Raw genomic sequence first — 14054 nt, forward strand, 5'->3', positions numbered from 1 at the left:
CAAATCAACTTTAAACTCAAAATGTACACACATGGATAGACGAATCAGAAACCAAAACAAACCAGAACATGTACGACAGATAGAGTTTAGGATGACAAAAGAAAAAAAAAGGAAAATACCTCCGGGACCTGAAACTAAGACTGACTCAAGCTCGAACTCGGGCCAGGTGATTTTGGGGTCTAATGGACTTTAACCGAAGCGTTCTCAACTGAGAACACTTCGGTAAAAGTCTGCTAGGCCCTGATCCTGCCACTGATTCGGACAAAACCCATAGATCTGAATCCTAGGGCTCTTGAGGTTCGATTTGGGAACCGTTCAATTCCAGTCAGATTCGAACGGAACCAAAGCCATTCAGGGGGTGAGGGAGGTCAGGAGGGGCTGTGGTGTGAGTTTGGGGTCAATCGGTGTAGATCCGGTTTTTGCTCGAATCTTCGTTTGAAGATTCGAGAAGCTACGGGTTGATTCGAGGTGAACGGTTAACGGATTCATGTTCAGGGTGGTTGGGTGCATCGGGGATGTTATTTTGGTAGTCATCGGAATTGTGGTTACCGGGCTCATGGGGGGAAAACCTAGGCTGCTAGGGTTTGAGAGGAAAGGGGTCCTGGGGAAGATGGTGAACAGTGGCTGAAGGGGGGTGTGGCTTGGGGCGTGGGGGTAAGGGGTTAGGTTTATATATGTATTGAGGGTTTAGATCCTGGCCGTTGGATCAAGTGAGATCAAGGGCCAGGATCTACTCATTGAAGAGAGACGACGTCGTTCGGGGCTGATAGTGGGTTAAGACCGGGTAGGGGATTGGACCGGGTCGTGTTAACGGGTTTAAAGGAGGGCTTGGATCCGTTGGATAAATGGGGTTGGACGGGTAAGATCAACTTTCCTGAAACGGCGTCGTTGAGGTGAGATGAACAGCCTGATCAGGACCGTTCGTTTGAATCAGATCAACGGCTTCAATAGGGACGCTGATACGGCGTCGTTTGAGTCCGTGCTTGGACTGGATCAGTGCTTTGGTTTTGGGCCTCATTTTGGGGCCCAATCAGATTTTCCCCACCTTTTCCCCCTTTTTTTTTTGATTAACAAAAAATTGAAATAAACTTCCTAAATAAATTGTAAAAATTAAAAATTAAATTAAAACACAATTACACACATATTAGTTAACACCTATAACAACTAACACACATTTTAACATTAAATAAAAATCACTCAATGACAAGACATATTTTTTTGATTTTCTTTTCCTTTTGGGGTAACTTTCGCGAAGCAAAAATCACGTGCTTACAGCTGCCCCTCTTTGCCCGAAGACACGAAGGGTTTTCGCGCAAAGATAAAGCGAGCGATTTTTGCCCGTCCGAATACTCCGTGTGAAGCATTTTTTGAAAAAGATTTGACCGAACCTTTGCTTCAAAAGTTTCCTACATATCCTGGGCTGAACAGGAATCAGGTCAATGTAGTTCGGGAAGCTTTGGTAGCTGGGACTACCGTGTGGCTGTAGTGCTTGCTGTTGTTGTGTGCTGTTGCATGCTGCTGTAGGATGCTACTGCTCACATGATCTCCTTGTTACATTGTTCTTGAAAGGAAAAACAAGAAGCTAAGTTAGAGTATGAGATCTCATCTATCTTCAACTTGTTCTTGTTGCCTTGCTTTCTTGTCGGCTAACGCTTTCCTCTGATGCCCTTATTTTGTGAACTCGGGAGATGATGCTGGTCCTTCGCCTTTTCTGAATGCCAGTTTTCATCACTCTGCTTGATCTGCTGGGAACATGGCCCTCTTCTTTAAACATTCCAATGGTTTCTTCAGTGGTATCACAGTTTGTTATGTTGGGCGTGCTATAACATTCCCAAACTGCTTCTTTTGAGACGCGTTCCTTCTTCCTTTTGAATTGCGCGCTTGCCTTTGCAGCTTTCTGCTTCTTGGTGCTGGGGATTTTATTGTATACTACTTGGGGGACCTCTGTTGCAACCTTCCGTCTTCAGGTGGGGTTACTAATTCCAAAATCTAGAGATGAAATGTATTCCCGCATTTTACTGGTGGGCGACCTAGAACTTAAATGTATTCCCGCATTATACTGGTGGGCGACCTAGAACTTAAATGTATTCCCGCATTATACTGGTGGGCGACCTAGAACTTAAATGTATTCCCGCATTCTACTGGTGGGCGACCTAGAACTTAAATGTATTCCCGCATTATACTGGTGGGCGACCTAGAACTTAAATGTATTCCCGCATTATACTGGTGGGAGACCTAGAACTTAAATGTATTCCCGCATTATACTGGTGGGCGACCTAGAACTTAAATGTATTCCCGCATTATACTGGTGGGCGACCTAGAACTTAAATGTATTCCCGCATTATACTGGTGGGCGACCTAGAACTTAAATGTATTCCCGCATTATACTGGTGGGCGACCTAGAACTTAAATGTATTCCCGCATTATACTGGTGGGCGACCTAGAACTTAAATATATTCCCGCATTATACTGGTGGGCGACCTAGAACTTAAATGTATTCCCGCATTATACTGGTGGGCGACCTAGAACTTAAATGTATTCCCGCATTATACTGGTGGGCGACCTAGAACTTAAATGTATTCCCGCATTATACTGGTGGGCGACCTAGAACTTAAATGTATTCCCGCATTATACTGGTGGGCGACCTAGAACTTAAATGTATTCCCGCATTATACTGGTGGGCGACCTAGAACTTAAATGTATTCTCGCATTATACTGGTGGGCGACCTAGAACTTAAATGTATTCCCGCATTATACTGGTGGGCGACCTTAGAACTTAAATGTATTCCCGCATTATATTGGTGGGCGACCTAGAACTTAAACGTATTCCCGCATTATACTGGTGGGCGACCTAGAACTTAAACGTATTCCCGCATTATACTGGTGGGCGACCTAGAACTTAAAAGTATTCCCGCATTATACTGGTGGGCGACCTAGAACTTAAATGTATTCCCGCATTTTACTGGTGGGCGACCTAGAACTTAAATGTATTCCCGCATTATACTGGTGGGCGACCTAGAACTTAAATGTATTCCCGCATTATACTGGTGGGCGACCTAGAACTTAAATGTATTCCCGCATTATACTGGTGGGCGACCTAGAACTTAAATGTATTCCCGCGTTATACTGGTGGGCGACCTAGAACTTAAATGTATTCCCGCATTATACTGGTGGGCGACCTAGAACTTAAACGTATTCCCGCATTATACTGGTGGGCGACCTAGAACTTAAAAGTATTCCCGCATTTTACTGGTGGGCGACCTAGAACTTAAATGTATTCCCGCATTTTACTGGTGGGCGACCTAGAACTTAAATGTATTCTCGCATTATACTGGTGGGCGACCTAGAACTTAAATATATTCCCGCATTATACTGGTGGGCGACCTAGAACTGAGATGTATTCCCGCATTTTACTGGTGGGTGACCTAGAACTTAAATGTATTCCCGCATTATACTGGTGGGCGACCTAGAACTTAAATGTATTTGAAATTGTTTCCCCGTTCTTCCGAGAAAATTTTTGACAATCGGCAGAAAATTTTCTGCCCCGGTTTTTGGTGACTTCCCTGGCGTTGCATCTCGCTGCCATCATCAATCCTTTGTTTTCCTGCAGCAGAAAAAAGGATTTAATTAGTTTTAATTGTGGTGGTAGATGGTGCCTTTCCGGCGGATGATTTTTCCTCTCTTCCCCTTTTCTTGCTCTATGTCCCCATAATTGGTTAGTGGACAAAATTACCTGCTGGGGGTCTCTAGCCTGCTGGGGCTGGTTTTCAAATTGTTCCCTTTTCTGCTTTATCTTTAAGCACATGCTGTGGGAATCTGCTTTTACTCCCGAAACCATTCCCTTTGGGAGCTTACTTCCTCCAAAACTACGAGGCACGATCATTGCATTGCCTGGTGCCGGCCTTTAAGACTGTTTGTGTTATCCTGCATTGGATGAATTCCCCTTTGGTCTCTGGTAGTAAACTTTGAAAAATCCTTTTCAAGACAAATTTTTAGGAAGAGAAATAAAAGCTAGAAAAGGAGAAAATCTTTCTGAACCAATATTTGGTGGGAGAAGAAACTCAGAAGAACTTATCTGGAGGACATGACCGGTCCTCGGGATCATGACGTGCACCATAGATTCCCGACCCAGTCTATTTGTATCAATCGATTTGCCCGATGGTCTGACTTGCTGGGGATGATAAATGACTATCCATTTCGTTGCGAATGTGGTCGCTTTTTGTTGATCTATCTCGTCGCCTCATAGTGCCCTTCGAGGGGTTTTCACCAATGAGACTCTCTCTTTTCTCTCATCTCCCGGCGCCTTATGGTGCCTGTGAAGGTTTTCACCAATAAGACTCTCTCATTGCATATCTCTCATTGCATATCTCTCATCTTACGTCGCCTTTCGGTGCCTGTGAAGGTTTTCACCGATAAGACTCTCTCATTTCATATCTCTCATCTTACGTCGCCTTTCGGTGCCTCTGAAGGTTTTCACCGATAAGACTCTCTCATTTTATTTCTTCATTGAAGAGTCGGGGTGTTATCGATACGAACCTCTCTTCTGGAGATCCCTTTGACCATCAATTCAATCCCAGTCTTATGATCTCTTCTTTGCTGGGGATCGGTGTATTATTCTCAGCCTTATTTGCCTGACTTGGCATCTCTTGGATATTGGTCGGGGGGTCTTTTGGACGTCGATGTTGGTTTTGGTGTGAGGCTAAAGAAAGGCTATCAAAAATGAAAATAATTTTGATGGGTGATCTGCTACAGCTTTTGGAATCAAACCTTGGTTGGAACTTAAAACATAGCCTCTGCTCCAGCTTTCTTGCTTGGGGAATTTATTTTTTTACACTTATGTTGCGCTATGTGCGTTACGCACACTGTGCCTATTATGCACACTATGTACATTATGCATCCTATATTCACTATGATGCATACTATGACCGAGCCGTGAGGCGCCTACGTATCCTCTTCGAGGAATCAGGTCAAACGTAGTTCCCAACGGTTTTGCATTTCTTATGATTTTTATCTTCTTTTTATTTTTCCTTCTTTTCATTCATTTTTTTTTTGTCTTTTCCATTAGTGATTCCAAAAGAGGGGTATGAAAGAATAACTTAAGGCTCAAAGGGGGAAGCAAGGGTTAAAAGTGTTTGGATAGAAGAAAGAATTGCCTCCGTCATCCCATTATCCAATAAATGCCAAATACAAACAAATGAACCAATAATTGCCATAATTAAAGAAATTACGCATAATATCTCTTGACTGCATCAGAATTGATAGCCATGTCAACACATCTCCCCTCGATATCTGTCAAACACAAAGCACCGTTGGACAATACTCTGGTCACGATATAAGGCCCTTGCCAATTTGGGGCGAATTTGCCCTTTGCCTCGACCTGATGTGGGAGGATCTTCTTCAATACCTGCTGCCCTACTTCAAACTTCCTGGGGCGCACCTTCTTATTATATGTTCTTGCCATTCTCTTCTGGTACAGCTGACCATGGCACACTGCTGCCAATCTTTTCTCATCTATCAGGCTCAACTGTTCCAATCGAGCTTTGACCCATTCATCATCATTAATCCCGGCTTCAGCGACAATTCGGAGGGACGGAATTTCGACTTCCGCTGGTATTACGGCCTCAGTTCCGTACACCAACAAATAAGGAGTTGTGCCTATGGAAGTTCGGACGGTAGTGCGGTAACCCAACAAAGCAAAGGGTAATCTCTCGTGCCATTGTCTGGACCCTTCCACCATCTTTCGCAGTATCTTCTTGATATTCTTATTGGCTGCTTCGACTGCTCCATTCGCCTTGGGACGATATGGGGTGGAATTGCAGTGTGTAATCTTGAATTGTTGGCATACCTCTCTCATCAGGCTGCTATTAAGATTCGCACCGTTATCCGTGATGATCACTTTTGGGATCCCAAATCTGCAGATGATATGGGAATGAACAAAGTCCACCACTGCCTTTTTGGTTACCGATTTGAAGGTTTTAGCCTCAACCCATTTGGTGAAGTAATCAATGGTCACTAGAATGAACCTATGACCGTTGGATGCTGCTGGCTCGATGGGCCCAATGACATCCATGCCCCATGCCACAAACGGCCAGGGTGCTGACATCGTATGTAACTCTGTTGGCGGAGAATGAATCAAATCTCCATGTATCTGGCACTGATGGCATTTCCTCACGAAAGTGATACAGTCGTGTTCCATGGTGAGCCAATAACACCCTGTTCGAAGGATTTTTCTTGCCAATACATATCCGCTCATGTGTGGTCCACAAACTTCAGCATGTACCTCTTCCATAACCGTCGTTGCTTGACTGGCATCTATACATCTCAACAATCCCAAATCCGGGGTTCTTTTGTACAATACTCCTCCGCTGAGGAAGAAACCATTCGACAAATGCCGAAGGACTCTTTTTTGGTCTCCAGAGGCATGTTCTGGATATATCCCCATTCTGAGGTATTCCTTGATATCATGAAACCAGGGTTCGCCATCTACTTCTTCTTCTATGGCATTGCAGTAGGCGTGCTGATCACGGACCTGGATGTGCAGAGGATCAACATACATTTTGTCAGGGTGGTGCAGCATTGATGCTAAGGTGGCCAAGGCATCCGCAACCTCATTGTGAACTCTCGGGATGTGTTTGAACTTCACCGATCGAAATTGCTTGCTCAGATCATGCAAGCATTGTCGGTATGGTATGAGTTTTAGATCTCGCGTTTCCCATTCACCCTGAATCTGGTGTACCAAGAGGTCCGAGTCTCCCAAGACCAAGACGTCTTGGACATCCATGTCAGCAGCCAAGCGTAGACCCAGAATGCAAGCCTCATACTCGGCCATATTGTTGGTGCAATAGAAGCGTAGTTGAGCCGTAACAGGATAATGGCGTCCTGTTTCAGAAATGAGTACTGCTCATATTCCAACCCCTTTTGCGTTTGCAGCTCCATCGAAGAAAAGCTTCCAACCCGGTTCCTCAGGTAATTCCAACTCATTTGTATGCATTACCTCTTCGTCAGGAAAATACGTTCTTAAGGGCTCGTATTTTTCATCAACGGGATTCTCCGCCAAATGGTCTTCCAGCGCCTGGGCTTTTATGACCGTCCTCGTCACATAGACGATATCAAACTCTGTGAGTAGAATTTGCCACTTTGCCAACCTTCCCGTGGGCATAGGTTTCTGAAAGATATACTTCAATGGGTCCAAACGGGATATGAGATAAGTAGTATACGAAGACAGGTAGTGCTTCAACTTCTGAGCTACCCAAGTTAGGGCACAACATGTTTTCTCGAGTTGAGTGTACTTGACCTCATGTACTGTGAATTTCTTGCTAAGATAGTAGATGGCCTGCTCCTTCCTTCCTGTGTCATCATGTTGCCCCAATACACAACCAAATGAATTTTCCAAGACCGTTAGGTAAAGAATTAAGGGCTTCCCAGGCTTCGGCGGGACCAATACGGGTGGATTGGACAGATACCCTTTGATTTGGTCGAAGGCCTCCTGACACTCTGCCGTCCAACCTACCGCAGCATCCTTTCTCAGCAACCGAAATATGGGCTCACAAGTTGCTGTGAGTTGGGCGATGAACCTGCTGATGTAATTGAGTCTACCCAGCAAACGCATTACCTCTGTTTTGTTCCTTGGTGGTGGCAAATCTTGGATGGATTCAATTTTGGATGGGTCTAACTCAATCCCCCGTCGACTGACGATGAATCCTAGCAGCTTCCCTGATGGAACCCCGAATGCGCATTTGGCCGGGTTGAGCTTGATATCATACCTTCGGAGTCTTTGGAAAAATCTCCTTAGGTCTGCTACATGGTCTTCCTGACGCCAAGATTTGATGATCACATCATCGACGTACACCTCGATTTCTTTGTGTATCATGTCATGAAACACAACAGTCATTGCTCGCATGTATGTTGCCCCGGCGTTCTTCAATCCGAACGGCATTACCCGATAGCAGTAAGTTCCCCATGGCGTAATAAACGCTGTCTTTTCCGCATCTTCCTCGTCCATTAGGATCTGATGATAACCCGCATAGCAATCTACAAAGGATCCGATCTCGCGCCCCGCGCAATTATCGATCAAGATATGGATGTTGGGCAATGGAAAATTGTCCTTGGGACTTGCTTTGTTGAGGTTGCGGTAGTCGACGCACACCCTGATTTTTCCATCCTTCTTTGGGACTGGTACCATATTGGCCAACCACTCGGGATATCGAGTGACCCGAATGACCTTCGCTTGCAACTGCTTAATCACTTCTTCTTTGATCTTTACACTCATTTCTGTTTTAAATTTCCTTAGTTTTTGCTTGACCGGAGGGTATGCTGGGTCAGTGGGCAATTTGTGGACCACTAAATTGGTGCTTAATCCAGGCATATCGTCATATGACCATGCAAAAACATCTTTGAATTCCATGAGGGTTTTGATCAATTCTTCTCTGACATTCGGCTCAATGTGGATGCTAATTTTGGTCTCTTGGACGTTATCAGCGTCTCCTAGATTCACAGCCTCAGTGTCATTTAGGTTAGGCTTGGGTTTCTCTTCAAATTGGCACAGTTCTCGGTTTATCTCTTCGAAGGATTCACCTTCGTCACATTCAGATTCATCATCACAAACGACCTCTTGCATCATTGAGTCGGATTCAGATTGATTTATTAGACTAGGTCGAAGATCCGTTGTGCATGCCATGTCATTAGAACCAGTAAAAAGAGAACTGTTCAGAAAGAAAAAGAACAAAACAAAATTAAAATGGGACAAAAGAAAAGAACTTTATTAAACTTGCGGGATAAAAGGGTTCACACTTTTACAAAAACTAAAGTAAAATTTGGATTACACCCTTGAATAATCCGGACAAAACAAAACACACAAAACATAAATCAAAGCCTACTACCAAGACTCCCATCGGACAGGAAGAGGAGTAACTGTCCAATTGTTGGTCTTGGCTTCAGGCCCCACAAACTGTATCTCTGCTCTGCTGGAACCCTCTCCGGCTTCCACCATACTGACATCCGTGAATAGCTTCTCAAAACTCTGATTCAGGTCTTCATTTATACCGATCAAAGGTCCTAGAATCTTTGGGACCGGTGACCACTTGGCACTTGCTTTGACAAAAGACCTTGAGAGACGTGGCACTGGTTTAGGCAGAAACCAGACCCTCTTCTTCATTTTTCGCGCTTGCTTCCTATCTGCTGCGGTTGGTTTGAACCCTAATCCGAAAGTTTCAAGATTTTTAGGAAGGGAGACAGGTTGGACAATCCCTTGAAGCTCGACTCCCAGGCCTTTTCCCGGCACAAATCCATTACCCAGCATTTCTGAGACCATCATGACTGTTGCGGCAGCTATCCTAGGGTGCGGGATGATTTCTCCTTCAGAAATTTTGTTGGCCGACCCTGTGTCGAAATTCTGGTAGACCCAACGACCTTTGTCATCAGCGGTCTCTATGAAAGGTACAATGGCTTCGCCCATGGTGCACGTTGTATCCTCGCCGTGTAACACGGCCTCTTGTCTTTCCCACTCGAACTTCACCATCTGATGTAGGGTGGAGGGCACCGCCTTGGCTGCATGAATCCATGGTCGTCCTAACAGCAGGTTGTAAGATACTGTGGCGTCTAATACCTGGAATTCCATGGTAAACAGGACTGGACCGATGGTCAGTTCAAGTACAACATCCTCCAAAGTGGCTGTTCCGTTTCCGTCAAACCCTCGGACACAGATACTATTCTTATGGATCCTTCCGTGGTCGATCTTTAACTGGTTCAAGGTGGATAGTGGGCAAATATTGGCGCTTGAGCCGTTATCCACCAATACTCGAGTTACCACCGAGTCTTCACATTTGACAGCTAGGTATAGAGCTTTATTATGCTCCGTACCTTCCACCAGCAGGTCATCATCTGAGAATGTTACCCTGTTCACCTCGAAAATCTTGCTGGCAATGGTTTCCAGGTGGTTTACAGAAATCTCACTGGGTACATGAGCTTCGTTCAATATCTTCATCAGGGCCCGACGATGCTCCTCAGAATAGATCAGTAACGACAACAGTGAGATCTGGGCCGGTGTTTTTCTCAGCTGTTCGACCACAGAATAGTCTTGTACTTTCATCTTCCTCAGGAACTCTTCAGCCTCTTCTTCGGACACAGGTTTCTTGGTTGCAACTGGGTTGGTTCTTCTTAGCTCCACCGGAGCAAAACATCGACCTGATCGAGTCAACCCTTGCGCTTCACAACTGACTTCTTCCACCTGTTTTCCTTTGTACATCACCACCGCCTTTTCATATTTCCAAGGCACAGCCCTGCTGTCAATCATCGGCAGCTGGACCACAGGCTTTATGGTCACCAGTTCTCTACATACCCCTTTTAACACGACTGCCGGTGTGGGCGGGATCCCTGATATTACCAACTTGCTTGGCTCGGGTTTGATTGTTATGGCGGACGGGCTCTTTCCTGATATCACTACCGGCTTGACGTCTTCTCCCTGCGACTGTACACTCGTCCCTCCACTGGTCGAGACTTCTTTCGGGGCGGCTTGGATCATCATCACTGTTTGTGAGGGTTTTCTCGACTCTCCTCCCTCATACACCAACTCAATCATGTGAGTTTCGTGGTGCGCTGGCAGTGGGTTTTGGTTGATGTTAGGAGCTTCTGGGGTCTGGACCTCGATCTTATTGGTGTCGATAAGATCCTGTATGGCATGCCTTAACTTCCAACACTTCTCGGTGTCATTCCCGAGCATCCCTGAGCAGTATTCACAACTTATTGATCGATCCAAATTCTGAGGTGGGGGATTTGGTTCTCGAGTCTGGACAGGACTAACCAAACCCAATTGCCTCAGCTTGTGGAACAAAGCGGTGTAGGTTTCTCCCAACTCTGTGAAAGTTCTCTGTTTTCGCAACCTGTCATTCCTAGCATCTGGATTTCCCTGAAAACCTGCCCCTGGAGGGTTTCTATACGCCCTTAGTGGAGGATAGGTGTTTTGTGGTGGTGCATATATGTTCTGGGGAGCCGGCGCGCGCCATTGCGGGCGAACCGGAGGCTGGGTGTATGCTTGGGCTTGGTGTACGGAACAATGTGGTTCTCGAGGTGGATAGAAATTTTGTGGTGGGTTGTATGGGTAGTTTGACCTGTGAGGTCTGGGTTGGTTGTAGTGCGGCCTGCCAGCCCTGGACCAACTGCCTGCCTCGATCGTGGCAACCTCTTCTTTCTTTCTTCTCAGCGCACCTCCCGTGCCGCTTTGAATAGCCTGGGTTGTGGCTTTGAGTGCCGAATAGTTCAAGATTTTGTCAGACCTCAGACCCTCTTCTATCATGACCCCTATCTTGACCACCTCGTTGAAAGATTTTCCAACTGTTGTCACCAAGTGACCAAAGTAGGTTGGATCCAATGTCTGCAAGAAATAGTCCACCATCTCTCCCTCTCTCATGGGAGGATCGACTCTAGCTGCTTGTTCTCTCCAGCGGAACCCGAACTCGCGAAAACTTTCCCCGGGTTTCTTCCCAGTTCTTAATAATGTGAGATGGTCAGGGACTATCTCGAGATTGTACTGGAAATGACCTGCAAAAGCCTGCGCCAGATCATCCCACGTGTACCACCTGCTGGAATCCTGCCTGGTATACCATTCTAGTGCAGATCCGCTCAGACTTTGGCCGAAATAAGCTATCAACAGCTCATCCTTGCCGCCTGCCCCTCTCATTTTGCTACAGAATCCCCGCAAATGTGCCATGGGATCACCGTGCCCTTCATATAAATCAAACTTAGGCATCTTGAACCCAGCCGGGAGTTGGACGTCTGGGAAAGGGCACAGATCTTTGTATGTTACGCTGACCTGATTGTCCAGCCCGTGCAAGTTCCTGAAGGACTGCTCCAGGCTTTTGAACTTTCTCAATACTTCATCCTGTCCAGAGGCCTTAGCCGGCTTCTCAGCCTCTGCCGGCACTTCCAAATGTGGATTATAAGCCTGTGGTTCGGGGGCATGAAACGTAGGCTCAGGGGGATAGTATTATGTATCGTGAGCCTGGAACAATGGCTCACTGGTCGTTCTTTGCAAAGGGGCTGATGTTAGTCCCACAAAAATGGGAATATTGGGTGTTGGGAGAGGTTGATGGGGTGGTGGAGCTTGGGAATCATGAGGGCTTCTTTCTTGATGATAAAGGGGATTTGGGCGGCTTGTGGAAGGGACGGAGTGAGGGTACTCCGGCATGTGCCCCAGTGGTTCAGGGCTCTTTTAGGCTTTGGCTAGGGCTAGCTGCATTGCGTTCATCTCTAGTCCCATCCTTTCGATCTTCTCCATTGCTTCTTTTAACAACTGGCTCATTGGCCTTTCCTCCTCATTACTATTCTCTGAAGTAGTCATGCTTGTTGCTACCGGTCCTTTGGATCTGGTTGGTATGAGTGTATTGCCATAGTTCTTTAACAACTAATTTGTCTGGTATCAGACAACAACAAACTTTGTTAGCGTTAGAGTTTAACAGATTTGATCATAACACATAAAGGATGCCATGCTCCTAGGCAGTTAACCGTTTCTACATGCTTTGCTTCGAACAACATGCGTCATCCCGGTTTGCTCAAAAGTATTTTGGGAAACCCTGTGTTTTATTTTACTTTGTATTTTCTTTTCTTTCTTTATTAAAAGCGGTCGAATCTTATGGGGATTGCCTACGTATCACGTCCCCGCGTGAATCAGACCAGGCGTAGTTCTGCCTCAAAGTAAAGACACATAGAAATTCTTCCGGAGTCACTTAATTTCATTATCAAAATTTGCTATTACACATTGCTTCAAACAAAATAGCAACAGTACAGACTCCACGGTTTTAAACTTGGTTTGAAGAAAAGAAAACAACATATGGGGAAACAACAAACAAAACGAACAGGACTCGATCAAAGACTAATTTTCCAACTTAGGGACCCACGAGGCATCTTTCGGCCCTTTCGCGGCCCTAGGTGTAAGGTCTCTTTGCAAGCTCTTCAACTCGTTCATAATCCGGTGGACGCAACCCATGATGGAGACAATGAGGGTTTCCCGAGGTGTTTGCTCGCATGCCAAGCATTTCATGTAGATGTAATGCCCGATTTCGTCAATTCTTGCTCGAATGTTGTCCCTTTCTACGAACAACTGCCTTATCTGTCAGCTCTTTAATCCTAGCGTTTGTGCATTGGTGGCGAGCTGATCCTGGAACATCTCCATTTGCCTTTCCATCCTGGTCATTGCATTGTAATAGCGTCTTCTGTCGGCTTGGGCATCTTGTGTTTGCTTGAAGATCCACTCTTGCAGAGCGGAATTCGTTTCCTTTACCGCTTTGACGCTCAGTTCACAATCCCTCATGACTTGCTGTAGGCGCTTCCTCCGGGCCATTGTACCTTTTGCCCATTTGACCTTCATCCTTGCTATGCAAGCCTCTGATTGTTCTAATTCTTCTCGGCTCTGGATGACCTGATTTCTCAAACTGGCTATCAATCTTTCGTCGGAGAAACGCTTCTGTCGGTCGATGTTATTCTTACTGGCTTGGCGAAGGCGGGCCTTCAGGGTTTGGTTCTCTTGGGCTAGCTTGTCTTTTTCAGCCTGCTCCTAGGCGACTTGCACGTTGTTTTCGAATACAATCCTTTCAACTTGTCTCTTTTGCTTCCTGATTTCAACCAGGTAACTTTCCTCTTTTGCGAGCCAGTCCCATTGTTCTTGTGATGACTCAACAAAATCTTGGAGGTGAGGCCGTTTGGTTGGCCGTTCCACAATGTTCTTCTTGTTATGCCAAGCGAGATAGGCCGGCGAGACTTCACCCCTAGACACATCACCTACCCGAGTATTTGCCGTCAGGTACTGGCATTCACTCCATATGCAACGAACTGTCTTTTCAGGAAATTGGTCGTCACTGCTGACCTCGACTGCATAAGTGCTGAGATCTTCGTCCGGGTGTAGTACTTGACATCTTCCTAACTGCCTCATCACCCTGTAAGGGGCATAAGGTTGAATACCTCTGAATCCCATCAAGAGGAAGTGAGGACCAGTGGTGGGCATGTATATGATTTCTTCCACAGAAAGCCAACCCAAAGTCCAGTTTATTTGATCTGCGGTGATG

This window comes from Nicotiana tabacum, unplaced genomic scaffold, assembly GCF_000715075.1.
Source record: "Nicotiana tabacum cultivar K326 unplaced genomic scaffold, ASM71507v2 Un00088, whole genome shotgun sequence".
NCBI classification, from domain to species: domain Eukaryota; kingdom Viridiplantae; phylum Streptophyta; class Magnoliopsida; order Solanales; family Solanaceae; genus Nicotiana; species Nicotiana tabacum.